The sequence below is a fragment of the Lepidothrix coronata genome, unplaced genomic scaffold (assembly GCF_001604755.1).
Source record: "Lepidothrix coronata isolate B3197 unplaced genomic scaffold, Lepidothrix_coronata-1.0 Scaffold304, whole genome shotgun sequence".
In the NCBI taxonomy this organism is placed as follows: Eukaryota; Metazoa; Chordata; class Aves; order Passeriformes; family Pipridae; genus Lepidothrix; species Lepidothrix coronata.
This window is the reverse complement of record NW_016690484.1, coordinates 454,975-480,232: the sequence shown is the minus strand read 5'-3', so window position 1 is coordinate 480,232 and position 25,258 is coordinate 454,975. Positions and strand designations below refer to the sequence as shown.

General features: G+C 51.3%; 1 long non-coding RNA gene across 6 annotated transcripts in view; it reads right to left on the bottom strand.

The window, feature by feature from the left end:
- The window catches only part of LOC108508557, a 68,686-nt gene that overhangs the window by 18,132 nt on the left and 25,296 nt on the right, over positions 1-25,258 (bottom strand). For all 6 annotated transcript variants that reach the window (XR_001878424.1, XR_001878421.1, XR_001878423.1 and 3 more), the window contains 2 exons: positions 21,814-21,909; positions 6,397-6,485 (listed from right to left, as the gene is read on the bottom strand). This is a non-coding gene — a long non-coding RNA (uncharacterized LOC108508557). The remainder of the gene's footprint in view (positions 1-6,396; positions 6,486-21,813; positions 21,910-25,258) is intronic.

The following is a 25,258-nucleotide window of genomic DNA, read 5'->3' as shown; positions in this document are numbered from 1 at the left end:
ATTGCGCTGCCCGCGCTCGCGCCCCACGCCGGCTTTGATGCGCCCCCACGGGGCGGCTGCACCCCACGCCGCCCTAATTAGATTGGCTGCCTTAATTAGGGGAGACGTGGGGGTGCATGGGGGGGTGGCACCCAGCCCCCTGCCACGCAGGCACGAGGCTGCCCGGAGGAGAGGGGCGATGCCAGCCCCGAGCCAGGCCCGGCGAGGCTGTACCCGAAACCGAACACAGACATCCAGGCGTGTGTCCCGCCACCCAACCCATCCCCACCGGAGTGACCGCACAGAGCCGAGCTCCTGCCAGGAGCATCCCTCAGAACAGGTGCCAGGTGACAGCCCTGCGTGTCGTCACCTGCTCAGCCCATCTCCAAATCTGCTGCCTTAATTTCATCCATGGCACTCACTCATGTGGGGACAATTATTAGATAGATAATCACTTCCTTGAAATAATTCTAGCACTCATCTCTAATAAAAAAGATTTCTTCCAGAGGGCCCTCGGTGAAATGGGCTCACTGGTACTTCCTGCACCGCTGGGTCAATTGGCTTCTGCTCCGTCCTCTCTCTCCAGCCCCACAATTGCTTCCCACCCGCTGGAGAGCCGGAGCGACAGCAGCCTGGAACACCCATCCAGGGGTGGCCTCCAACACTCGCACTAATAAAAGCTTGACATCTGAAATTCCGCTGCTTTGTCCCTCCCTCAGCAAAGGGTTGGTCAAGACTTCAGAAAATTAATGTCAAGTCAATAAATACTCATACTCCGGCAGGGAAGGCAAGAGGGAGGATGAGGAATTCCCCTCTCCCGCCCCGAGGGTACCACACCTCAGTGCCAGAGGCTCGAATTCCCCTCTCCCGCCCCGAGGGTACCACACCTCAGTGCCAGAGGCTCCCACGGGGCAGTGGTGATGGGAACTGCCCGGGGAGCATCGCTTCCAGCAGGGACTCATGCCTGTCTGCAGGACTGGGCCATGGCCATGTCACACACATCCCACAGCACCTTGGCAGAGAGCTGCCAGGGAGAGGCCATCCAGCCAGCAGCCTTGGCAGCACAGAGAGCCCCCAAAATGTACACAGCCTATGGAATTCCAGCTGTGGGCACTGACAGACCCTGCACTTCTCCAAGACGACTTAAGCCCTCATTCATCCCGGAGGTGCCTTCCTCTGTGAATCTGGGGCCTCTGGCAGTGTGAGGAAATGTAGTTATTTCCCTTTTACATACAAATAAACAAACCGAGCGTTTCAGCTGCAGTTTAAAGGCTGGAGTGTCACCTGGTTTCAACAAATGAATCGGTTTGTCTACAGCAAAGTGAACTGAAACCGACACCCCTGCAGGAATCAGGTGCATGAGATCCTCTCCCTCAGCGCCCAGCCAGGCTCCGGCGTGCAGCTCCCCACCAGCCCCTTCCCAACACTCGAGCAGGCTGGAAGGACTGGCCCTGCCTTGGAACAGGTTTGGGCTCTTGGTTTGCTCAGTGAGCTCCCTGCAGCCTGTTGTGCAGACCCAGCGATTCCCAAGTGGATCTGGGGGCAGGTGGCTGCGGTGGCCGGCACGCAGAGCCCTCGCACCCCGGCAGGCACCGTGGGCGTGTGCGAGATGCTCACGTGTATGAAGCATCTTCTCAGGCTCACGCTTTGCTGTGGAAAAGGAAATAAAAAGAATCTCGCCCCCCCCTCCATCTGCCTTCAGTGTCTCCTTTCTAATAACTTGGCATATTCACTTAATACAGCCCGGCTCCTTCCAAGTCGTTAGCGGCGGCAGGAGACACAGCCGGAACGCTGACCTGGTTTGCTTGCCAAGACAGAGCAAAGAGAAACCTTCACATAATCATTTCCAAACATTAAAATGGCTCCATTGTCATTATAGCTGAGAGATTGAATTCGCCTCATCAAAGCGGCGTATGACAGGTGACTCAATAGGCTGGTGCCAAGCGCGGAGGCAGGAGATTAGCAGGGCACTGATATCATTATTTCCGCCTATCACAGATTCGGCAGGGAGGCAATTGTAATTTCTGGGCTTATTAGTCTGCATTCGCAGGAAAAAACCTGGTGATAAACCTCAGTGTGACAGCCAGGCATTTGTGCAGCAAGTGCTGTCACAGTGACACTTGGAAAATGCCAATGTGGATACGTTCTCCTAATCCCCCCTAATGGAGGTTAAAGCCTGGCACAAAGGCACTCTTATCACTGATCGGGACACTAATAACATTTGCATTTTTAAGTTAAATATAGTAAGTAAAGAGTAAGTCTCCTCCTCGCGGCTCCGGCAATTAACTGGGCCTTGGAAGGATAAAAGCGAAGCGGAGGTTCCAGCCCCGCGCTCTCCGCTCTCCTGCACGGCGGCAGGAGAGGGCCCTCGCTGGGTCGGCACTCCCAGAGCAGCACCCGCACTCCCACCTCAGCTCTCCGTGCTTGGGACTGGATGGAGAAGCTGGGATGGGACCTGGCAAAGGGGGGGAACGGCCGGCTCGTGGGGGCTGAACGGAGGTGCTCACCCGGGACTGCCCTTCCCACCGAGGAGGAGAGATTGTTCTGGGGCTTTCACACACTTTTACAAGTGGTTTTGCTTCAGAAGAACAAAACTTCTGGGTTTTTTTTCCACCCCACAGTGCAAGATGGGCTTGGGGTTTCTGTGATAATTCCCCCCGGACACGAGCCCAACACGGACATGCACATGCACACTCTCTGCAGGAATTTCTTAAGCAAAAAAATAATTACAGGTGGTAAACTGTCACATTTAAATAAGAGACCAATTAAGAAGACTATGTAATTCAATTCTAGAGTGAGTGCCACTGAATTCAATTTGTTTCAGGTCAATGAATATAATGTGAAGTTATTAACAAAAAGGTCAGGGACTGCATATAAAATATACACACATGACACAGGCAGAGTAATTAGTACACATTTCACATGTTCTGCTGCTCAGACATATGGTGTAGAAAATCTGAGCAGGATTAGATGGTAATAAATGTTCCCCTCTCCCTCCCTCCCACTCCCTATTTAAATGGGGTTTAGAGCTATTCCCCTGGTGTTCCCGGGATCTGTGGAGGTTGAGGACCCACAGCTTACACAGCAGTGCCAGGCTGGGACCCTCGGCCAGGGCAAAGCATCCAGGAAAGCTGGGAGGGTGGTGTGGGACTGCGATGGAGCTGGCACAGTCACTCGGGGCTGCACCTGAGGAGCAGCACGTGCTGGGGCAGGGACAGTGCTCAGGGGCCTCGTGCCCCACACGCCGCTCCACCCTCTGACAGAGTTACCCCCTTTGTGGCATCTCACTCGTGCACCCTCACCAAGAATTACTGTGTTTTCCCATGCCAATCTGCTGCAAGTGCACACTTGATGTGAAGTTATTACATTAATAATAATAAAACATTCAAACTGCTATAGAGATGCTGTGGTTAAGCGGGGGTTGAATTTGAAAAAAATCCACAACATGTGAATAAAAATAACCAGAGGACTACAAAGCCCTACATGCCTTTGTCACCCTAAGCCTGAGTCTGGCACACCTGGATCCGCTCGCAGGTAAAGGTGCACTTTCATAGGGGAGGAAAGTGAGGACTTGGGAAAAACTCCCTGGAAGTTACGGGAAGGAATCCCAAGATACACGAATGCCACTCAGCTTCTGTATCATATAAGGGCTTGAAAAAAAGGCAAAAGCACAGAAAACATTGGGAAAATCCTGCTTTGTGGCAGCCCTGTCCCTGTCTCTGTAGCAAGGGAGAAATGAGCCCCACCCACGTGCCATTAAAGAGCCAGAATCTCCGATTCTTGTGAAAAAAGCCTCCTGCCCCCCACCTGCAGCACCTCCTCTAAGTTCCTGTTTTGGAGGGAAAGCCACAGCTCTCGGGGGTAACAGCATCCCGCGGGAAAGCCGTTGTATGGCAGGACCCTGCGGGATGGGGAGGTGCTCCCGGAGCCGGTGGCTCTTCACTGCCTTTTCCGTGTCGAGGGACCACACACACATCCCTACAAAAGCCTTTCCCAGAGCCTGCTGAGCTGCAGCTCCGTGTGTACACACTGACAACAAACCCCGGCCCCGGGGGCCCCCCGGCCCCACGCACGGCCCTCCCCCGGCAGCCGGAGCAGCTCCCGATCCAGCAGCAGCTCCCGGGTCACTCCAGGACCCACGTCATGTCACATCACGTGTGTGACACGGCGCCCACGGGCCCCCCATACCCCCACTGCACGGATTCCTCCAGCTAAGCCAACATTCGCCCTAAAAATATCTATGTTTCTACTCACAAAGATTTAAGTTCCTATTTTTTCCACTGGATGCTAGGAGATTAATCCATGCCTAATTCCAGCATCAGCTTTGGGGAGCAGGACATATTTGCGAGTATGGAAACCTCTTTACCTTTGAATTGCTCCAGTCTTTCTGGAATTAGCAGCGAGGGAAACCTCAGAAAGGACAGGTAAAGTGACGCCTGGCAGCTTCCCCAGCCCTTGCTGTGGGGAGCTCAATCTGATTTATGGGGTGCTCTGGTGTCCGGTCAAACCTGCTCGGGATCTTTACTGGGAAAAGATAACCCTGCCAAGGAGCCAGATGTGTTTCTGTGCTCCAGCGTTTTCCTTGGCATCTTCTGTTCAGAATGATAAATGCAACAATCCATTTCCCAAGTTATCCTTTATCTCCACTGTGGTCTGATGTGTTAAAATAATTCAGCTGTTTGTATATATTGACTAATAACTGGTATTTGTTACTGAACTTGTGAGCATAATCCTCAACTGGAGATATTTGTTTTGCTCATTTTTCCTGTTTTGGTTTTGTATAACTGAGTGCAGAAAGCAACAGGAGAAGCAAGAAGTGGAGAGCTTCAGGAATGGCTGGGAAGCACGCTTCCACACGAAACAGCCCCAGATCCATACAGGCTTAGTATTTCTCCGTAAAGAGGGAACTGTAAAGTGAGATTGACTCATACAGGTTCAAGGGTGAATTAAATCCAAGATGAGTGTGTTAATTAACATTGCTGTGGCTAGGTATTCCAGTCAGGATCCTACCTCCAGAGCATTCAGCAGAATTCCTTGGAGACCCAAGTTAGTGCTCACGAGGAATTCTGTCCTTAACAAAACAAGGAAAGGTGCTCCATGAGTTCTGGACTGGCTGCAGTTCACTTGGCCTGTCCCACACACCAACCCTCCCTGCAACAGCCCCTGGCTTTTCCCAACAGTATCCCACTGGGATGTGGGGCTGCACAGCAATCCCAGGCACAGCAGCCTCCTGGTTTAGTCCGGGACTCTCCCCGTGTGTCAGACTCCAGGAATGGCACAATATCCCTGGCGCTGTCAGGGCAGGGCAGGGGTTTAATCAGTGCTACCAAACCCAATTGATTTATCCCCACTTCCCAAAATTCAACATATTGATCTGTAATAAGAGAAGGGAAAAGAGGAAGGGCAGCTCGGCAGGTTACTGAATATACCAGGTGGAGAGGCAAAAAAAAAGTAAACAAACAAAAGAAATCTATTTTCTTTTTAATTAAGAAGTGATTCCCCCCCAAGCGGCCCTTTGCTCTCCCTGATTCCCTGTTTTTTAAAATGACTGGAGCAATTTACCTTCCATTTTACTGTTGGGCTTGTGCATTGGAACAGAAGAAATGAAAAGCAGGGAAATACCTACGTGAAGCCTTTGTTTTCATTATTTGTCCCCTTTTCCTCCGAGTTTTCTGTTTCTTTTCCCAGCAAACCACGACCAGCCTTCCCCCAGCCCACGGCACGACTCCCCAGCCCTCCCCACGACCATCCCGGAGCGACGCTGCCGCCCCTCTCCTCCCCCTCGGTGCCTCGGGCTGGACTTTTCCTTAACACCACCGGGATTTACTCGGCGCTTCCACAAACTGCCCTTGACCCCCCCAGCCCCCCCACGGGCCGGGGTGGGAGCAGAGCAGACCTCCCACGCTCGGGCCACCGCGGGTGCTGCTCCGGAGCCCCCTGGGCAGCGCCGGACACGCGCGGCGTGCCGGGCGGGAATGCCGGGCGGGAATGGGGGGAGCATCCCCGCGGGGTCGGTGCCCCCCAGCTCGGCAGGCTCTCAGCGCTCCCGCTCCCGGCGTTTTCATTAACTGAAGATTGCGGATGGGTCAGCAGATCTATACACTTTTGTGTTCCTCGGCTCGCTTTATTTATTTCTTTCTTTTGCAGGATGCTGAATAACTAACCTTTCCTTCAATAGGCAGATTTAAAAAAAAATAGGATCCATCACACAGCGGCAGGATAGCCTTGCTCTGTTTTGACCTTTCTGAAATTAATTTCCCAATCTTAGCTTTCAAAATCAGAGATTGAAAAGACCTATTAGATCAGCCAATCCATCTTATCACTAGTACGGCAGCAAGCAGAGACCCCAGCCAAGTGCTCCTCTACACAGGGAAAATATTCTGGAATAAGACGGGGCATGAATTTAAAGTGAAATACCTGTTCCGGAATATTCTGCACGTGGACACGCACTCTGGAAGAGCTGCAGCTGATCCTGAGTTTGCTCAGTTGACACCTGGAGCCACTCACTGTAACAAAGGGGAGAAAAAAAATAAATCTCATTTTAGGAAAACAGTACCTCTCCTGGGGTAGCTCCAGGGAATAATGCCCCCTGACGCTTTTCCCCCGTGCAGGCTGTTGCTCAGGGAAGCACAGGGACAGGTGCTCATACACCTGCCCAGGGAGAGCTGCTCCCAGGCTCTGCAGGGAAATTCATCCCTGACCTGCAGAACCAACGACTGCCTGGCAGGATGTCAGGATGTGGGTCAGAAGGATGGGATTCTGGTGTGCAGCTCCTCGAGGAGTCTGGGATGGTAAAACACACCTCTCCCAAACTGCAGAGGAGCACCTCTGCTGGGGGCACAGGTCTGCTCAGCAGGTCTGTGCTTTTCCAGACAGCAAAGCATTTGGCACCTGGGGGCAAAACCCCAAAGCTGATGAGTCTGCACCACACCACGAGGGTAGGGCCAGGTCCAGCTGCCCTGGCCAACACTGCCAGCCCATGGTGGCAGTCGCCAGGGAGGCCCCTCAGGGCACAGGGTGCTGCTGGTGCCCTCTGTCTTTCTCCTCCTATTCCCCTTGGAATTCCTGGGGCTCTGGGCACAGGACAGGTCACCCTCTGTAAATCTTGGTCTCCACCTCCATCCTGCCCTTCCCTGCCTGGCGCCACTCCAGCAGCACCACACGGAGCCCAGGTCCGGCCTGTCCACACCCAGGGGATGCCACAGTCACACAGGGGAGGGAGAGGGAGCTCAGTGATGCTGTGGCAGTCACGGATATCGGTGCCATGCTGGGCTGGGATACAGGAGAATGCATTCCAAGTACATGAAAACTCGGAGTTTCTTCCTATGAAATGTGATGGGAAGGAGGCTCTGCCAACACCTGCAGCGAGTGTGTTCACCAAGGAACTGGGAATGACATAAATGTGCCTGTCAGGTTAAAGCCCTGTTACATTTGCTATCAGTGCTGCCGTTTGGGCGACAACTGCGAGTCTTTTCCCAGTGAAACCCCCCTGCTCTGCCTCGGCAGCCCCTGCCTTCCACACCCACCATCCCGACGGGAAGAGCTGCCACCACCCCCTACAACTGGGAGCACCAAGGGCGGGCAGGGACGGGAGCTGCAAACTTTGGGCACTCAACAAGTCCTCTCCACACAGAGTCAAGGCCAAAAGATCAATATTGACACTTAAGACTATTTTTCTCGATTTGTTTTTTCGTTGATTGTCGGGGCAAAATTCCACTTTTCCGATATCTGGGATTCCTGGCTAATAGAAACAAATAAAGTGAAAGCTTCTGTCCACAATGGGCAAGGAGCATCCATTGTCGGCAGGCACTAATCGGATTAAATTGGCTCCTGGCTCTATTGCTCGGGGATAACTCACTCCTAAATTTTTCCCATCTCAAGGGGATGGGTCATTGTTGGTTCTTTTTTTTTTTTCCCCCTATTTAAATTTGACAGATAGAAAGAGAGCAGGAATGGCTGGAGCTGACGGCGGTGAACAAAGAGTGGAGCCCAGCCGTGGGCCGTGGTCCTCGCTGGCCCCCGCGAGCCCCTTCTCCCGGCCGGAGCTGCTCCGGCGTGGCCGCCGCTCCCGTCTGGAAACGGGCAGGGAAGAACCTCCGGCTGTCCCCGGCGGGCGCGCTCAGGTCGCTCCCCATTAGCATTTTAATCCGTACCCCTGGCACCAGCCCCTCGGAAGCAGCAGCCGCGTTCCTGCGAGCACCCGAAGAGACAGCCTTAAATAATGCCGCCTTCCGAGGGAGGCCCCGCGCGCCGCCAGCTACATTTTGCCCAGAGTCTGATAATTTTCAAAGCTATTGGCAACCTGGGAATTTTCCTGCCTTATCACCAGGGCTCAGCTAACTTCACTAACACTAATCAGAGCTGGAATCATTCATTCAAGGATTGCATGATCATGTTTTTCTTTAGCAGTGACAGCTGCCTGAGCCGCATTAGCAATGCAGATGAGTCAGCCTAATAGGTTAATGCAGAACACGCGAAAATTAGGTTTAATCCCCAGTGAAATAATCTAACATTTTCACATTTCTTGATGTTGGGATAGAGACATTGGTGGTGACTCAATTAGGTGTAATGTAGATCAAAGCAAATTTACCTTCTGGCTGAACCTTCCCTATAGTTTAGATAGAAGAATATAAGGGTTCTTTACTAATTGGCCAGTGGCTGTGGGGAAAATTCTATGGAAAGCGTGCGTGGCGCAGGAATTGCGTTTCGGATTTGGACCTGGGCATGGCCGGGCTCTGCAAACCCCCGGCACAGCGCGGTGTGCACAGCCCCTGCCAGCCCACAGCTCCTCGCCATGCAGAGCTCACCAACCAACACGGCTGGGGCTTGGGTTATTTTTTTAGTTTTATTCCCCCCCTCCCCATTCCTTTTTTAATGTCCCGCGCTGCAATATCCCCACGGAGGTTTGAAAGACCTTGTATGATAAAAGGAGCATAAAGGAGAGGGAAAAAACCCCACCCACCAGCGCGCGCCCATCTAATGTTTTCATTCCCGGGGAATAACATATCAAACAGCCATCGCTTTCAGTCATAAAGGGAGGGGAACAAAAAATTACATGCCCTCAGTTGCCAAATTATTTTTTGCCTTGACATCTTAATTCTTAATCCTTGTGTGTGGTCAAATCAGCCTACTATAGACAACCAATCAAGCAATTATTCCTAAATTATATTTGCCCAGCTCACATTGATTGGTTATTCTTTTCTTATTGGGTAAGCTCATTAATTCCGAGCAGCTTGCTTATTATGCTTTCCACATCATTTTCCTTCGGAGCCTATCTACTCACACCAGCCTGCTGATGTTTCAAGATGCCACGCAGAAAAAAAAGGCCGAGTGATCTATTGCATTGTCTCTTCCAGCAATTACAATTCACATTGCTGATTAACTTTGATGTGAAAACTAATGAGATAAGGCAAGTTATCAAGGCGGACCTGATCGTCATCTCATTTATAGAGCATTTGCCATCAGTGAATGACAAAAACTAATGAAGATGTATCTGACAGCAGGCTGAGCCGCGGCCGAATTTCGTTTCTCATCAGCAAGTGCTCTGCTTCCAACTCATCAGTCTATCTGAAACATGTGGAAATTAGCTTAATAATGAAAACACTTCATCCAAATAGACAAATGTTTACATTAAAATAGCTACATGATAAATAGATGTTAAAGATTTTATGCCTTCTTGAGTCTAAACAATGGAGCACAAAATATGTTCTCATATTCACTAAATCATGCCCATAAAGCTCCCCACGTGCTGCTGTACCTGCGGGTTCCCCTCTTTACGGCTCACAAGGATTCCTGGGCTGCGGCTCGTCCGTTTGGAGCCGCCTGGTTCGGGCTGTAAGTCAGGAATGCCTGTGCCGTGGCGGCTGCCAGGGAAAGGGGGGCTGTCCCTGCTCAGATCTGGGGGCACAGAGCTCCCAAAAGCAGGTTTTTTAGCAGCGCCTTAAGAGAAGCAGAAGTTGCTGCTGGACATGAACATTTACCCAATGCAGAAAAGAGATCCATGTGCCCCCAGACAAAGTACAATGTGCAGACATAATTCATGTAAATACAGCAACATTTCTTGCCTGAGCCATCGCCGAAAGGCCTCCTGTAATATCAGTCGAGTTTGGAAATGTTGTGATAAAAGGGAGGCGGGCAGAGCTGCTCCCATTTTTAATATTGTGGCTTTGGTATCTTTATTTATGAGAGACTATTTCATATTTGTCGGGCACTATTTCACATGCTTCTACTACGTCCAAACATATCCCCAAGATGGTTTTGTATCTGGAATAAAATATTCATTCATCACCTGGGATCAAAAAATACTATTTTTAATATAAAAGACATGCATCTGCAAGGCAAAAACTCTCACTCTAAAAATTATTCTAAAAACTATGTACACTTCAATTAAAATGAAGACTTGTACAAGGTTCTTTTCCTCTACCCTGATTTCTTCCTCTCTCTAAAAACTGGTAGAATATATGTAGACAGCCTACAGCACTGTGTCCTCCAGGAAAAAAACCAAACCAAACACACTATTCCCAGCGTAAGAGGAACTTTAAAACTGATTTAAAAAAAACCATTCTGCAAGTGGACTAAAAAAAAAAATCAGAGGCTTTGCAGAAAAGCCACGGGAGCTCCTCTGAATTCCGTGCACCGACGGCTCCGTGCACACACGTGGAGAAAGCCCGGCTCCCAACAAGCCGGGACCGGACCAGCCGAGCGGTGGGATCGCGCCGTGCCGGGGCTCCCGCGCCGCCGGTGGGTGCAGCCCCCCGGCCCCCCGACCAGCTCCCATCCTCAGGCACTCACCACGTCCCCTTCCTCGGCCGGGGAGGACAGCGGAGGTGCAGCCCGAGGTGCCCCGGCATTGTGAGGCACAGATTAGCAGCCGGCACAAAGGGCCCGGTCCCGGGAAAGTTAAAAGAAAAGCCTGGTAGGAAGCGCCGGCAACAAATTACTACTTCAGCGCTGGATTAAATGTCAAAGCCCTTCACAGAGCTGCAGATAAATCCTGTATGTTAGAAGGAACCTTAAAAGTACTTGTTCAAGAGCTACAGGCCCAAGTGGAAAATTGACCCCAAAGATTTTTTTTTTTTTTTAAAATAGCTGAAGTTTATAAAATTTCTCCCGGCGTAGGGAAGGGTTCCGGTGCCGCTGCCACACTCGGCAGCGCGGCCGCTCTCGGGCTGCTGTGGCTGCTTACCGGAGTTGGACTGTGTGAGCATTCCATGAAATCCCAGCGAGGTTTGCTTGGTGGTTTGGGGAGTTTCTGTTTTGCCTGGTTTTTGTTTGGTTGTTTGGTTTGGGGTTTGTTTGTTTTTCCGTTTGTTGGGTATTGCAGCAGGATGGTTTCTCTTTCACCACTCACAGTGGGAAAACATTGCTCCCATTCTTATTTTCCTTCTCCCCCGGAGCCCTAAGCACAGGTCCATCCCCACATTCCTCCCAAGCCTCCTCAGCACTGCCAGGAGACCCCCAGCAGCTGCGGGATGCTCCGAGTGGGCAGGACACTGCCTTCTCCCTTCGGTTCATAAAAACACGTGTCACCTGGGCATGGTTTATCTTTCCTGCCTGCACATCCATTACTCTATATTTCTAAGGTACAAGCTTGGCCACGGCACTGGCTTTGCTGTATCTTCGTGTGCCTGCACGGAGGGACGGACAGGGAAAGGAATGCTGCTCCTCCCTCCCCCTCCCCGGCCTTTATCCCAGTCGCCTATTTTAATAAATAATTATAGGCAGCTAAAGGATTTGTTCATTCCAAAAGGTCTCCCCTTCACATTTCTCAGAGGTTCAGCTCAAGGAGACACCATGATAATAAGGCTGACTCGGGATCCCTACTCCACAATGTCATTATGAGCTAGCATTTAAAATGAAAAAAATCTGTATATTATACCTAAAAGCATTACAAGGTTAGTGTCTCGGCTCAGGGAATATTTAATGCTGCTGGGAAAGCAGCGCTCCTGGTCTAAGGAGGAGGAAAAGGGGGGAAAAAACAAAATGAGAGAAAAATCCTTTCTGAAACACAAGCTTAGAAAAAAGATGTTGGGAGCGAGCACAGAGATCATTTGCATTTCCAATGACTGGGACTAATCCTCTGCTTCCACGTTTATATTTTCTATTACTTTTCCTAATTATCTTTTTCTTTTTTTGCTCCTAGCTTTTTCTCCTCTCTCTGTTCCCAGCTCCCCTGCCCGTTGTTGTCTGGCTCGGGGCTGGATCACCCGGGGCTGGCAATGGCCCCTCTGCACTGTCCAGGCCACACAGACCCCAAAATGTGGGTGTTTCTCCCCCCCGCTACACAGTGTAGGTGCTTTGTTTTATTAGGGTCTGTTAAGAAACATTTCTGGGATCAAGAATGGATTTTTTTGTCCAGTCCCTGGGGCACAGTGAGGGCAGAGAGCAGTGTGTCCCTTCCCTGGTGTGGGGCATCCCTGGCTCAGGGATTTTGGGGACCACCCTCCCTTGTCACCCCCCCGAAAGCCACCAGGAGCTGTCCTGGGAACTGTGGGTGGCACCAGCTGACAGTGGAAAATAAAGCAGCCCAAACCCCCTCCCCAGAGGGGCAGCCACCCACCCAGAGTGGCTATTCCCGAAAAACTGGGCTTTATCGGCACACTGCGACTTTCCCAACAAGGAGCGCGGTGTAATCTCCAAAGCCCCGCTCCAAAGGCACTCAGCTCCGAGTCACACATGAAACTGGAGCTGGATCTTTCCCGTAATTCACAGCCTCTATCTCTGACAAGGAAATTACATGACTAAATGCCTGTTTGAGACCAGCCACTAAACTGCTACTGCAATATTATCCTAAAATTTGTTAATAGCAGCTCTTTCACATAAATTAAGTGATAATGAAAAAAAGCTCCCCTTTGAATTTATATATATTTCAGCAGAGAATAATGTTTTATTTAAAATAGTTACAGTGTGCCTTTTGATTTAGAGTTTAAAGTAAATAATATTTGTACATCTAAAACATACTCAAGACAAATGAAAAGCCTCTAGATGCTTTTGTATGAGATGCTGAAGAGCTCTACAAACTTAAAAGCACAACCTCAATTAAGCCCATCTTCATCTGGAAAAAAAATTAGCAACTGAAAGCTGAATATATTAGATAATGCACACTTGCAGGAGAGCATTCTCTTAGCAAAAAATTCTTGATAACCAACCTAAAGCTGGCCTTCGAGTTGCTCGATGCTAATTTTGTTTGAAACTGTTTAACTAACTCTGAATAGATATCCATATTCAACAAAGACATAATTAATGGCAACCTTTTCTTCTGCTTAGAAGACATCATAACAAGCAGAAAAGTACAAAAAGATTTTTATAGTAACTAATTTAAGGACAAAGGGTTGACCTCTAGCATTTCATTAAATAAACGGAGCGAATGAAAGAAGAGTGACAGTATTCATCCTTGTTCAATTCAAGCAGCCAATTTCAAAATGCAAATCATAATCTGCAGATGTTGGAGCCTGATATATTTTTTTAAAATATCATTTGTTCAATTTAAGAACATCAGACATTTGAATTTTAAATAATAAAAAAAAAAAACAAACCCAACTCCCAGCTCCAGGTTTGGGCGCAGCGTGACTGTGCACTTGGTGCTGGGGCTCCCCTCCCTCCCCGCCGCCCCAACCATTCATTTTATACATTATTCCCAAAACCTTTTAATGGAGAAGTTCTGCTAAGCTGCACATTATGTCTGATTAGCACAGCTGGTCAGTGCTGCTGCCTTTCCAGCCTGGGGACGACAGAGGAGAACAGCCCGAGCCAAGCCCAGGGAGCTGCTCCATCCTTCCTTCCCACCCACGGAGACCCAGCATCCATGGAGACCCAGCATCCACGGAGAGCCAGCATCCATGGAGAGCCAGCATCCGTGGAGAGCCAGCATCCATGGAGAGCCAGCATCCGTGGAGAGCAGCACCGGTGGAGAGCAGCAGCCGTGAGCAGACCGTGCACCCTCCTGAGGAGCCGAGGGGATGGATGCTGCCCCCGGATGAGCTGCGATGGAGCCACTCTGCCCACAGGGAAGAGTGTCCTGGCTCTGGTCCCCAAGGGCAGCAGGAGCCCAGAGCCCTGCCTGGGGAGGGAGGCGGTGCTGCTCCTGACCCGTGACAGGTGGGGACAACAACAGGAGGTGAACAGACTGAATTTGGGAACACAACCCCAAACCTCCACAGCCGGGTTTTCTTCCAGGTGCCAAGGGACAAGGTGCAGTGGGAAAGGAGGAGATTCTGGCTGGACCACGGGTGATCTGCAATCTTTTACCGTGGGAGGAATGAAGTCTCAATGCTCGACACTGAGCACACACTTGTTCCACAGGGATCTGGGAAGTGAAACCCGTGCCGAGGCACATTGCTCCGGTGGCAGAGCCCGGGGGAGCATCCCCAGGGCAGTGGATATTACAGCTTTGCTGACTACGGATCCACAGCTTGGTGTCTCTCACCTCTATCGAGGGGTTACTCCTTCACTCCCTTTAATGCTCGTTCAGCCTCTCTTCCCCGAGCTGTGGAAGCCCAGGAGTGACGCTAAGAGACACTTCTGACATGCCTGAGGAGGCCGGAGGATGTGTCCCCACATCAACACAACAGCAGCACGAGTTCCTCCCTCTCCCATTTCTACACCAGCTCCAACAGCTGTTTCCAGGTTTACAGAGGATAACTCACAGGGCATGGCACCTCTGAGCCTGCAAACATACAGGATTTCTCTCAGGAAATGGCTCTAGGCTGCTTGGAAGTGTTTTGGGGGAAGCATGGGATATTTTTATTTTGGCCATTGGAATACCCAGAAGTCTCTGCCTTCACTGTGCAGGAGACCAACACTGACCTTTCCTCAGTGAGCAATTCCCTTCTTTAATGAAGGGAAAATATCCCATGTTCCCACCACACAGCCCTTAGTTACTGCTAAGTTACAGTGAAGAACAACCTCTGTGAAGGCATGTATGTTAATTAAACTGCTGCTGATTAGGACTTGCTACTTGCCAGTGGCTCACGGTACAGAGAGAGGGACTGACAGGAATGCCCAGGAGCATCCCCGAGGAGAGCAGAGCAGAGCCATTCCTGAGGGGCAAAGCACAGTTCTTTCCAAGCCCTTCCCAAGGCACCTCCGAGGAGCAGCCGGCGCTGGGCACGGGCAGCAGGAAGGGCCGGGGCCTTGCCAAGCACCCGCAACCCTCCTACACAAACAGACCCTGCAGCTGTCGCGGGGAGAAATAAATGACTTCCGGAGGGTACGGAGGATAAATGAATCCATTCAGGCACGAGTGAAGGGGACATTGTTTTCCTCCTCGAAAAAAAAACCAACCTCCCCAACAACCTATATATTAAGGTATCAATGAACAACAAATTCATTCAGTTATGACACAGGAAACCTAAAGCAGAATGGGCTGCAAAACAAACTCGATTTATCTTCGCCACACACGCAAAAGGAAAAAAATGCCTCTTGTTGGCTGTCGTGCTCAGGGCTGGGGCTCACACGCCTCTCGAGCAGCGCTCGGGATTCGAGACACACACGGAGCATTTTCTGCCGGGGCTTTAGTGGGTGGATGCGAACTTCTGAGATTAAGATTGTTTCCTTAGGTTTATCCTCTTCAGGGACAACGTGTGCACAGTATGCCTTTGGAGCATATTTACAGTCAGGCTGCAGATGCACATAATCTCCATCTTCCTGCATCACAAACAGGAGATGTGAAGGTTTGGGGTTGTTTTTTTCTTTTAAAAGGGAGAGGAATTACTCATCCAAAGAGAAACCAAGCCTTTCGTTTTCACTTTGGCAGCCTTCCTTTTTATATTAGAAAAGGAGAGGCAGAAATGGAAATGCAGGCTCAAACCAGACCCTGTTTCTCAAAACAGGGCAGTAGCTCCATCCTGGCCCTCCTCCCAGCAGCAGCAGCCCTGAGTGCACCCGGGGCACCCCATCTGCTCCAGCACACGTTTGGGCACACGCTGAGCCTGCGGGGACACAGCAGCCCTGGACCTGACCCTGGGAAGGACAGAGGGGCAGAGCCCTCCTGCCCTCCCACATGGCCCCTCAGCACTGCCACAGGCCTGCCTCCCCGAGCCCACTCTCCTTTGCTGCTCAGCACTACAAACCCAAAGTGTGTCTGAGAAACAAAGCCCATCTTCCTCCTATTTCCAAAACATTTATGCTTAGCTGTTTTCCCCAAGTAACATTAAAAAAATCTCTTAAAAATGAGTGTAACGGGTCAACCCTGCCATGGAAATGGAATTGGTACCCAGCTGCAAGGAGTGCTCGGCGTGCAGGGGAATAATCCAAAAGGTTTTAATTAGGGAAAGCAGCAATAAATGAAAGAATATGAGCTTGGATGAGAACACTTGAACACAAAAATAACTGAGAAAGATGAGATACGTCTATGCTTGGAGGGGAGATCTCTGTCCAGGAAAGGCAGGCAGGAGCGTGTTTTGCCCTTCCCAGCATTCCCAAAAGAAGGCACGACACACTCCCAACGGCAGCATGCCACCCCCCCCAGATCCAAGGGGTTCTCCAGGAGCAGCAGCCCGGGCGCTGCAGGGCGCATTAATGCGGAGCACATCCCTGACCCCGTGTGCGGAGCCGGGAGCCCACCCCTTCCGTCAGCTGGTGACTTCCCCGGCGTCCCGGACAGCTGCACGTCTGCCTGCGGCGCCCCGGGACGCCTCGTCCTGCCCGGATTCCTCGGGCCCGCCGGCTCCAGAGGGGGTCCCCGACAAAGGCAGGATGCGGCCGGGCGCGGGGGGCCGGGCCGGGCAGCGCCGTCCTTCCCGGCCGCTCCTTGGAACCCAAGTCACGCTCCCACAACAACTGCTCCTCTGTGCCTGTTTGAACTGTCCCTCCCAATTAGCAGTAATAAGTGACTCTGTAAAGATGAGCAAACACGGCGCATTCATTAGCCCCGGCGGCCCCCTCCCTCCCTCCCGGCAGCCCCAGGAGATCCCCAGGGCCCCGCTCCCGAGGATGCCGAGCGCGTCCCTCCCGGCACCAACGAGCGCCGGCAAAAGGCAAATTAATGACAAGTCGCTCGAAGAGTTTGCCTGAAATTATTTTATTCTGCCTGAGAATTGATTACTCCCGGCCTGGAAATATGTCCAAATCAATACGTTAAAGCTCAGGGCAAAAAAGACATGCTCTAGTCCCATTTATTTAATTCACTTTTTTGAGGAATGGCACATAATTTACCGGGTAGGAATTGCTAAGCCTTTCCAGAGCGAGGACTAATGACAAGCCATGGGAAAGCAGTGTCTTCATCCATCTCCCAGGAGAGCTGGTGACAAACTTGGTGGTGGCCAAGACCCCTCAAAGCACCAGGATGTGTCTCCAGCCACCCCTGCCAGGCAGATGGATACAGAGGTGAACTACATGGCTCAGGGTGCCAACCAGGGACACAATTTCAAACCTCCCCTTTAGATAAATCTTCTTAAAACAAGACCAAAATCCCTCCCAAAAGGACAACTGCTGCCCAGGTGGCATCCCCTGTTTTCCTCATATTTGTGCATCCTAGACCGTTTCCTACAGGTAGTGTGGCCTGCAGACAAATACTCACTCCAGGCTAATAAAGCACAAAATAAATATCCAAAACCCACCTACAAACAACCTCATGTGCTGGTTTTGGTAGCAAAGTCTAGGAAAAAGAACAGCCCTGCAAATACTGAACATGCAGGTGGGACAGGCCTCCCACTCATGCCCAAGGTAACTCCCACCAGGCACCCAAAACCTGTGGTACCTTTTCAGGAAAGAAGGAGCACGTCCCAGCATTGGAGTGATGGGAAATGCCTGCCTGGAAGCCCCCGGGCCCCATAACGACTGAAAGCAGGCTGAAAGAAACAGTGGTTCCGGGGTGAGCTGAAAGTGGTGCTGAATGTACACAACAAACACTGAAACTGGGTGAGCAACATTTGTGGCTTGGCCTCAGTGTCGGCAGAGAAACACCTGCACTACCCAGAGTGCCTGGGTGCAGCTCTCTGAAGTAAACGGCACAAGGGACGCTGTGCAGGACAAGGACACGTCACGTTATCAGGGAATGAGACCCAGGTCTGGAGGAAATGTCAGCCCCACGTGCTGCTCTGCACAGCCAACGCCGCAGACGCACCCTGCGGATGACACGCGCCTGCCACGCGCCCCATTTGCGAATCCTCTGCATGCTCCACGGGGTCCCGGATTTTCCAGGGCATTAAACCCTATCCCCCCTCAAAAAGCTTCATGGCAGCTGTCATCCTGCTCGCGGGGGGTGGACGGGAGGGCTCCTCGCTGGAGACCATCAGTGTCACTCCCGAGCCGGTGGTGGGTGAAGGACGAGCTGGCCCTGCCGGCCCCGGGAGCTGCCAGCCCGTGCCGGGGGGGCTGTCACTGCTCCCCGAGAGGAGCTGTGGGAGCAGCACCTGACCCTGAGGTGCAGGGGCCCGGCAGCACACCTGTATGGACCCTCTCGTGGCTTCCTACGGGCGACTCAAGGAGAGGACAGTTCCAATCGCATTAAAACCAGGGAACTCAACCCTTTCTACTCACCACGATCCCTTCAAGAAAACATCTTTATGTAAAACAGAGACATAAAGCAGCAAAACACTGCAAAAATCAAAAGCCAGGGTTTGCTGGCTTCCCCTTGGGCAAATCCCTTCCTACCTGGGATGCCCCATACAGCTCCGAGGGCATCGTGTCCCCAAGCCTGTCCCCTGGGCAGCCTTGGGCTGCAAGAGGATTCCCACTGGCCCCATCTCACAGAGGAGAGATGCCAAGGCAGGAGAGGGAGCACGAGGAAAGAGCAAAACACAACAGGGCTGGAAGCAAGCCTTGCTGAACCCCAGCCCAGCTCCTGAGAGCCCAGTGAGGGAAAGCAGAGGGTTTCCATCCAGAGACACCGTCCGTGCCCTGCACGTCTGGCCCTGCCATCGGAGCCCCCTCGGCCCCAGCCCATGGACAAGGGCTCCTGGCTCACACCCTCCTTCAGCTGCACTTGGCTCTACTTACAGGGGACTTTTCTAGACTGAAACACTGCTTCTCTCCCATTCAGAATGGGAACATCCATGAAAAGGGGTCATTCATGATAAACTTGTGAGTGCCGGGTAGGAAGAAACCCACTCAGCCCAGGAAACAACATGGCCTTTATGTTTCAGCACTTCTGCCCGAGCCTGCAGGATGCTCCCTGGGTGAGGCAGTGAGGGCTGGGGGGCTCAGCACAGCCCCTCTGCACTCCCTGCCTTGCACAGCTCCCCAGGCACAGCCTCACAGAGCAGGGCAGGGACCAGCAGCATCCAGGGACACATGGCAAGGCTTCCATTCCTTCACTCACCTCCCTTACATCCTAACAGGCACAAATCCCCACATGTGGCAGCAGTGTAAACGAGTTTTATTACTCAATAAAATATTTGAAGCAAAATAAATGGTTTTGTCAAACACTATATCTCCTCAAACAATAATGCACCGGCTTACGAAGAAAAACAACCGACATTCATATTCTATGGCAAAGGTTTATTTCCCCTCCCAGAGGAGAGGGGAACAGGCATTTCAATTCGGAATTCAGATACTGTATGGGAATACAGTAACTATAGTTCTCGGAGGGTTTGTGCAAATGCCAGCAAAACAACCCCCAAATCAAATTTATTAGCTGGTGGAGATCTCTAACAATCTTACACAGTGACTGATGAAGCCGTCGGGGAATTCCTTTCAACATTAAGTGATTTAAAGCCCCTACAGAAACTTCATTGTCTGTTCCAAGACAGAAAGAGTTCCTTGGTATCCAGTGCTGCTCCAACAGCAGCACTGGGATGTGTGTTATTGCCAATGTGTGTTTCCTTTCATCTGGAAAGCAAACCAGGAATCCTAACATCCCTAGTCCTGTGGAGAACTATAAAAGAAGGAAGTGCAAATTCATTAAGAACCACAGCCTGTGTTTTAAAGGGACTGTCTGTATTTTGGTGGCAAGGTTGAGATGCTCACTTCTGCCCTGGGGATGCTCCCAGGAAACGAGCTGGGTCTCATTCCCCCCCCACGGATCAACCACTGAACACCCACAAACCGCTCGGCACAGGCCAGACCTGCAGGTTTGGACACAGCCAACTCCCACCAGAACCCAGGGCTGCCAGAACTGGGCTGGGCTGTGCTGTGGCAGTGCCAAGCTGCTCTCCTGAGAAAGCACCAGCGATGGCAGCCCGGCTCTGCTCCGGGATGGGAGATGCCCTTCCTCAGGATGCACGGGGGAGGAAGGTGAAGGCACAGCCAGTGCCCCTGGGAGCATCCACACCACCCAGCCCAGGCCAGCTCCCTCACAACCATTTTTTAAAGCAAACCCAGAAATGCACAACTCTAATTGCCAGGTTTTTATCATGCACACTCATAACTGGGTCATTTGCATTTCAGCTGCTAAAATATCAGGGGGATGTTATTTAATCAATCATCACAGCGTACAAAGTCCTAAGTGAGAGAAGATTTTTTGATTGTCTCTGCTTGTATCTAAACATCTCACAAACCCGCCAGCCAGTTCTTCATTTCAATTAGGGCAATGCTGATCGTTAGCTAACTAATAAGGACCAATTTTCTGTCACAACTATTTCCTAATTAAATTCAAAACAGAGATTTCTAACCCAGATGGTCAGTGATGCTACAGATTTGTTTAAATTTGGTATCACAGTAACAAACTACTAATTAGGGTTTGTAAATACACCAATTCCCTTATGACTTAGTTGTTAGTAATGCATACAACCGGTTTATTAAAGCACTAATTGTGTCTGGCTTTACTTGGGCCTAACACATAATCCACTTATCACATACTGGTACCAACTCATTTTGAAGGGATTATGAATGAAATCATAAATGAGGTCTCACATCCAGTTCCCGGTATGGTTAATAAAGGTTTGGTGTCATATTTAGATGGTTTTCTGCCTGTGATGGAGAGCGGCCCAGCAGTGACGCCGCTGCTCCCTTCTCCAAAGGGTGTTTAACGAAGAAAGTTCTGGATGCCACCCCCGTGCCCAAAAAGGGGGTTCTGCCCCAGCTCTGCTGACCAGCAAATCATCCCAGCAGCCAAGCTCCTCGAAGGGAGCCCCAGCCTTTCCCAGAGAAAGCACCCACTTGGTTATTGCCCCCTGGAGCCAAGCTCAGCCCCTCCATGGGGGACCCCCGGCCTTTGCCTGAGACGCACGGGAGACCTCCTGAGACCCTCACGAACCCCAACCACCTGCTTGTAGAGGGATGGAGGAGTCCTCCCTGTGCCACCAAACCTGGATTCCCTCTCTCCCTTGCAGAGGGACAGCCCTGGTTTTTGTGGAAACCTTTGTTCCGAGGAGCACAACCCCAGATAGCCCGTGGGCTCAACGCCCCTCGGCTCCACCGAGGGTGCATAAAGTAGGAAATAAATGATAGATAACTGTGAATTGCAAGGTTATGTAAACACGGAGGGGGTTTTAGAAGAATCCTATTAAACCACAAAAGAAAAGCATGGATGGTTTATCACATCACTAAGACCCAAGAATGCATTAATAAATAGAAGAATAGATAATGAACCGTGGAGTACAAGGCTAAACTATCTGCTATTGTGAGGATCCTGTGACAGTAGAAACAATGAAGGGGAAGAAAAAGCTTTGTTGGTCTGTCACCAGAACCTTGTAGTGTATCTTTTATAGCCTATTTTTAATGAATTCACAGCACCTATCAGTTATTCTCTGCCCAAATCCCTCATTTTCCTCCCTCCTGAATGCAGATTCCCATGCTGCACTCTGCCTTCACCATGACGTCCCCCCTTAAACTCAGGGTTTCTCTGCCTTTCAGTGGCCTTTCAGCCACAGCGAGAACAGGTTGCTGCTTTCATATTTCCAAAGGGTTTCCAGCATGGTAACAAAAGTGGGGTTTAATGCAAAGCAGGAGTACCTCTGAGCCCTGTTGCTTCCTTTGCCTCTTCTGTGACAGGACGGTGAAAGCTCAGACAGGTCTAATTCAGCTCAGAGTGATGATGCCCAGACGTGCCTGCAAGGAAAAAAAAAACACATGAAAGCTGCTGCTCCTCTTGCTGTTTTCCAGCCCTCTGCAAATAACACTGAGAATTGTTGGAGGGGACTCAATATTAATCCAAGAGATAGTACCCTCTTTGTAGACACTGCTGAGACTCACTAACACTTTATTTTCATTGCACTGAGGGTTTTTTATCATTAAATAGGGACCCAGGATACATTTACTGTAGATTACTTTTATTTTTACTGCAGCATCGTTAGGCACAGAGCACTAAGGAGACAGGGGTGACCAGGACATGCTCAGCCGCAGTAAAACCCCTCTGTCCTGCCTCCACCAGAATCCGAAATTCCCATCGATTTCCATGTAAAAAGCCCCAAAGACCATTTGCTGCTGTGCTGGCAGCTCGGTGTGCTCGGAGCTGCACTGACATCCTGCAGGAGCACAGCCTCGCCAGGCTGCTGGAGGCAGAACAGGGGCTGTGTTAGAGACGGGGGAACTGGGCACAGCAAGTGCAACACCCAAAAATTTCAAGTTCTTTTGGTGGCAAACCCCACCCGAAGCAGGTCCCTCAATGAGCCTGCACTGGCTCAGTTTGAGGCTCGCACTGGAAATTACTCTTCACATCTTAAGAGGAAACTGCAGGCAGCGAGGAGAAGCCAGACAGCTGTTGGCTTGTTCCTCACACCGGAAAAAGGGAATTAAAGAGACCTGACTGAACCCCAGCAGCCAGGAATCTGGATTTGCCTTTTTTCGGACCGTCCACACTGGAGCTCCCAGCAGCTTGTGGTGCCTGTGCCAACACGTGTGTCCCCTGTGCATGCTCACAGGGTGTCCTGCAGGACGGTCACTCCGGAGGGTCCCTGTCCCCAGGGACAGCACAGGGGGGCACCTCACCTCTCCTTCCTGGGTGCCAGAGGTGAGGCACAGGCAGGGATGGGGCTGCCCTCCCTCCCCTCAGCCTGGAGCCTCTCTCCTGACCACAGAGGAGCAGGGAGCAGGCGGCTGCTCTCCCAGGAACACACTTCAGGCTGGTGAGAACAGCCGAGTGCTCAACAGGCTCTGGAAACAAGTGGAAGTCAAATAAGTTTGCCACTCTTTGTCCCCCTTTCAATATCTAGCTTTGATCAAAATCCTTGGATACTCAAGTGGTTGTTGACTTAATGTAGTAATGAGACATAGCCTTAAGTGAGGCCATTTCCGTGCCCATTCAGCCTCTCCAAGAGCAAGGGATGCAGGAGGAAAAGCCTCTCATGGTCTCTGGGAGCCACAGCAGAGCCTGGAGCAGAGGCCTGGCTCCAATTCCCAGGAGCTGCACCCTGTGCTCGTCCCCCAGAGCCCCTGCAGGGATGGCCTGGAGGAAGGTGGGGCAACGCCCCAGCTTTGTCCCGGGCAGGTGACAGGGGACACGGGGGTGGGGGCAGTGCCTGGCCAGAGGCACAGCCCTTCTCTGATCCTCTGGGCAGGCTGTGGACCTGGGCAAGGCAGGAGGGAGGGAAGAGGCCAGGAGCCCGGATAAAAACAGCAAGCCCCGAGAAAAGTAAAAATTCTCCAAGTGACGGGGAGCAGCTCAGCCAATTAGGATTTTAATTCCCCTTGTTATGCACAGTCAGTCAATAAATTCTGCACCAAGCAGCTGCTCTAATTCTTAAGCCCATTAAGCCCTACATGTGATAGGCGGGCGGGAGGGGCTGCCGGGGGGCACAGACGGCGCTCCTCGAGATATGAAACATTTCCTCTTGTGCAGCTGGGTCACCCCACCCAGCCCACTCCGAACGGGAATTTTATCAGGCTGGCAAATAAGAATTTATATAAATATCCTGCCAGAGACACACACCCCACAGACAGGGAGAATAAAGAGGGGACTGGAGGAGATGCACCGAGGGATCGTTGGTGCTGTAGCAGAGCAGGAGAGCAGAGCCAGAGGGGAGAGTCTGGGATGGAGCAACAGGATTTTGGTGTCTGAAGTGGAGGGAGAGGATCCCAAAGAGCTGGACAGGCAGCCAAGAGTGAAGAAAAGCAGGATCAGAGACGCAGGGAGGAAGAAAACTCACGGAGCAGTACGGCAAGCCCAGAGGGGGCTGGCTCTGACACAGGAAGGGACCAGGAGCTACATCAGCAATTCCTGGAGCGAAGGGGCAGATGGCTGGAGCAGAGGTATCCCACCGACTACAGAGATGAAAGGCAGCAGAGAAAAGGGAATATACTGGGAGTGGAAAAGCATTCAACAGCCAAAAGGGTTTTGTGTGTTAATTGGCAACCAGCTAACACATTAATTACAAAGTTACTGCATGGTCAAGAAAGACAGCAGCAGCAGAGCAATTCACATTCCTCCAGGGACGTGCTCCCTGCTGAACAGCCCCTGCTCTAGGAATGCTGCCTGTGCCCGCTGACATCCAGCACCCTGAGCACCCCAAGCCTTGGGAGCCATGGCAAAACACAAACAGGACAGCAACTGTATCCACACCAACCCCACAGGCAGCCTGAGCTGAGCCTTCCCCTCTGCCACAGCCACCAAAAGCCTTCCCCAAACCTCACCTTCAATGAAATGGGGTTGCCACACCAGCCTATCATCCCTCACACACCCCTGGGTACAGAACCACGACCATAGGCACAGGCAGCCCAGCTTCTGGCAGGGCTTCAACCAACAACCTCAGATTGTTACACAGCAAGAAACACGCCTGCCAAACCATTTGCCGACTACTCATGACCCTTGGAGACATCTCCACACTCAGCACTTGTTGACAGGAACGGGGACCTAAACGTTTTCAGAGTTTAGGTCTGCCTTCTGGGGTTAAAAATCATGGCAACTTTAGCTGAGCTCTTACTAATCTCAGATTACTCCGAAAGATCAATTGCAGGACATGTGCATCCTGACAAAATTTATTCTCTTTCATCCCTTAGACACAGATATGAAAACAAGCTACCCACTGCAAATTGCATTCCCACTGCACAGCAGGAAAACATGGGCCCTCTGTCCCTGTCAGCTCCACCAGGCACTGGAGGAGTGAGCGGTGACGAGCCCTTAAGCTTTGGTCAAGGCAAGGGGCAGAAATGAAAGTTTGCTCAGTTCTGTGAACACGTCGGCTGCAAAGAGGCTGTTCCTATAATCCTATCCAGCCTCAAAATGTAATTTCCTCACTTGGAAGGCTGGCTGGAGCTGCTATTCATGTCTCAGCCCGAGCCAAAGCCCAATCTCTCTCCAAAGGCTGTTTCTAGACTGGGAGCCAAACACGGGTTTTATTGTGGGGAATCAAATGGAGCCCCCGGCGTGTGCTGGCAGTTGTGGCACTCGAAGCCTCCCAGCAGTGCTGTGCTATCTCCCGCCCGGCACACGGCTCCTGAGGGGCAGGAACACAGCTGGGCT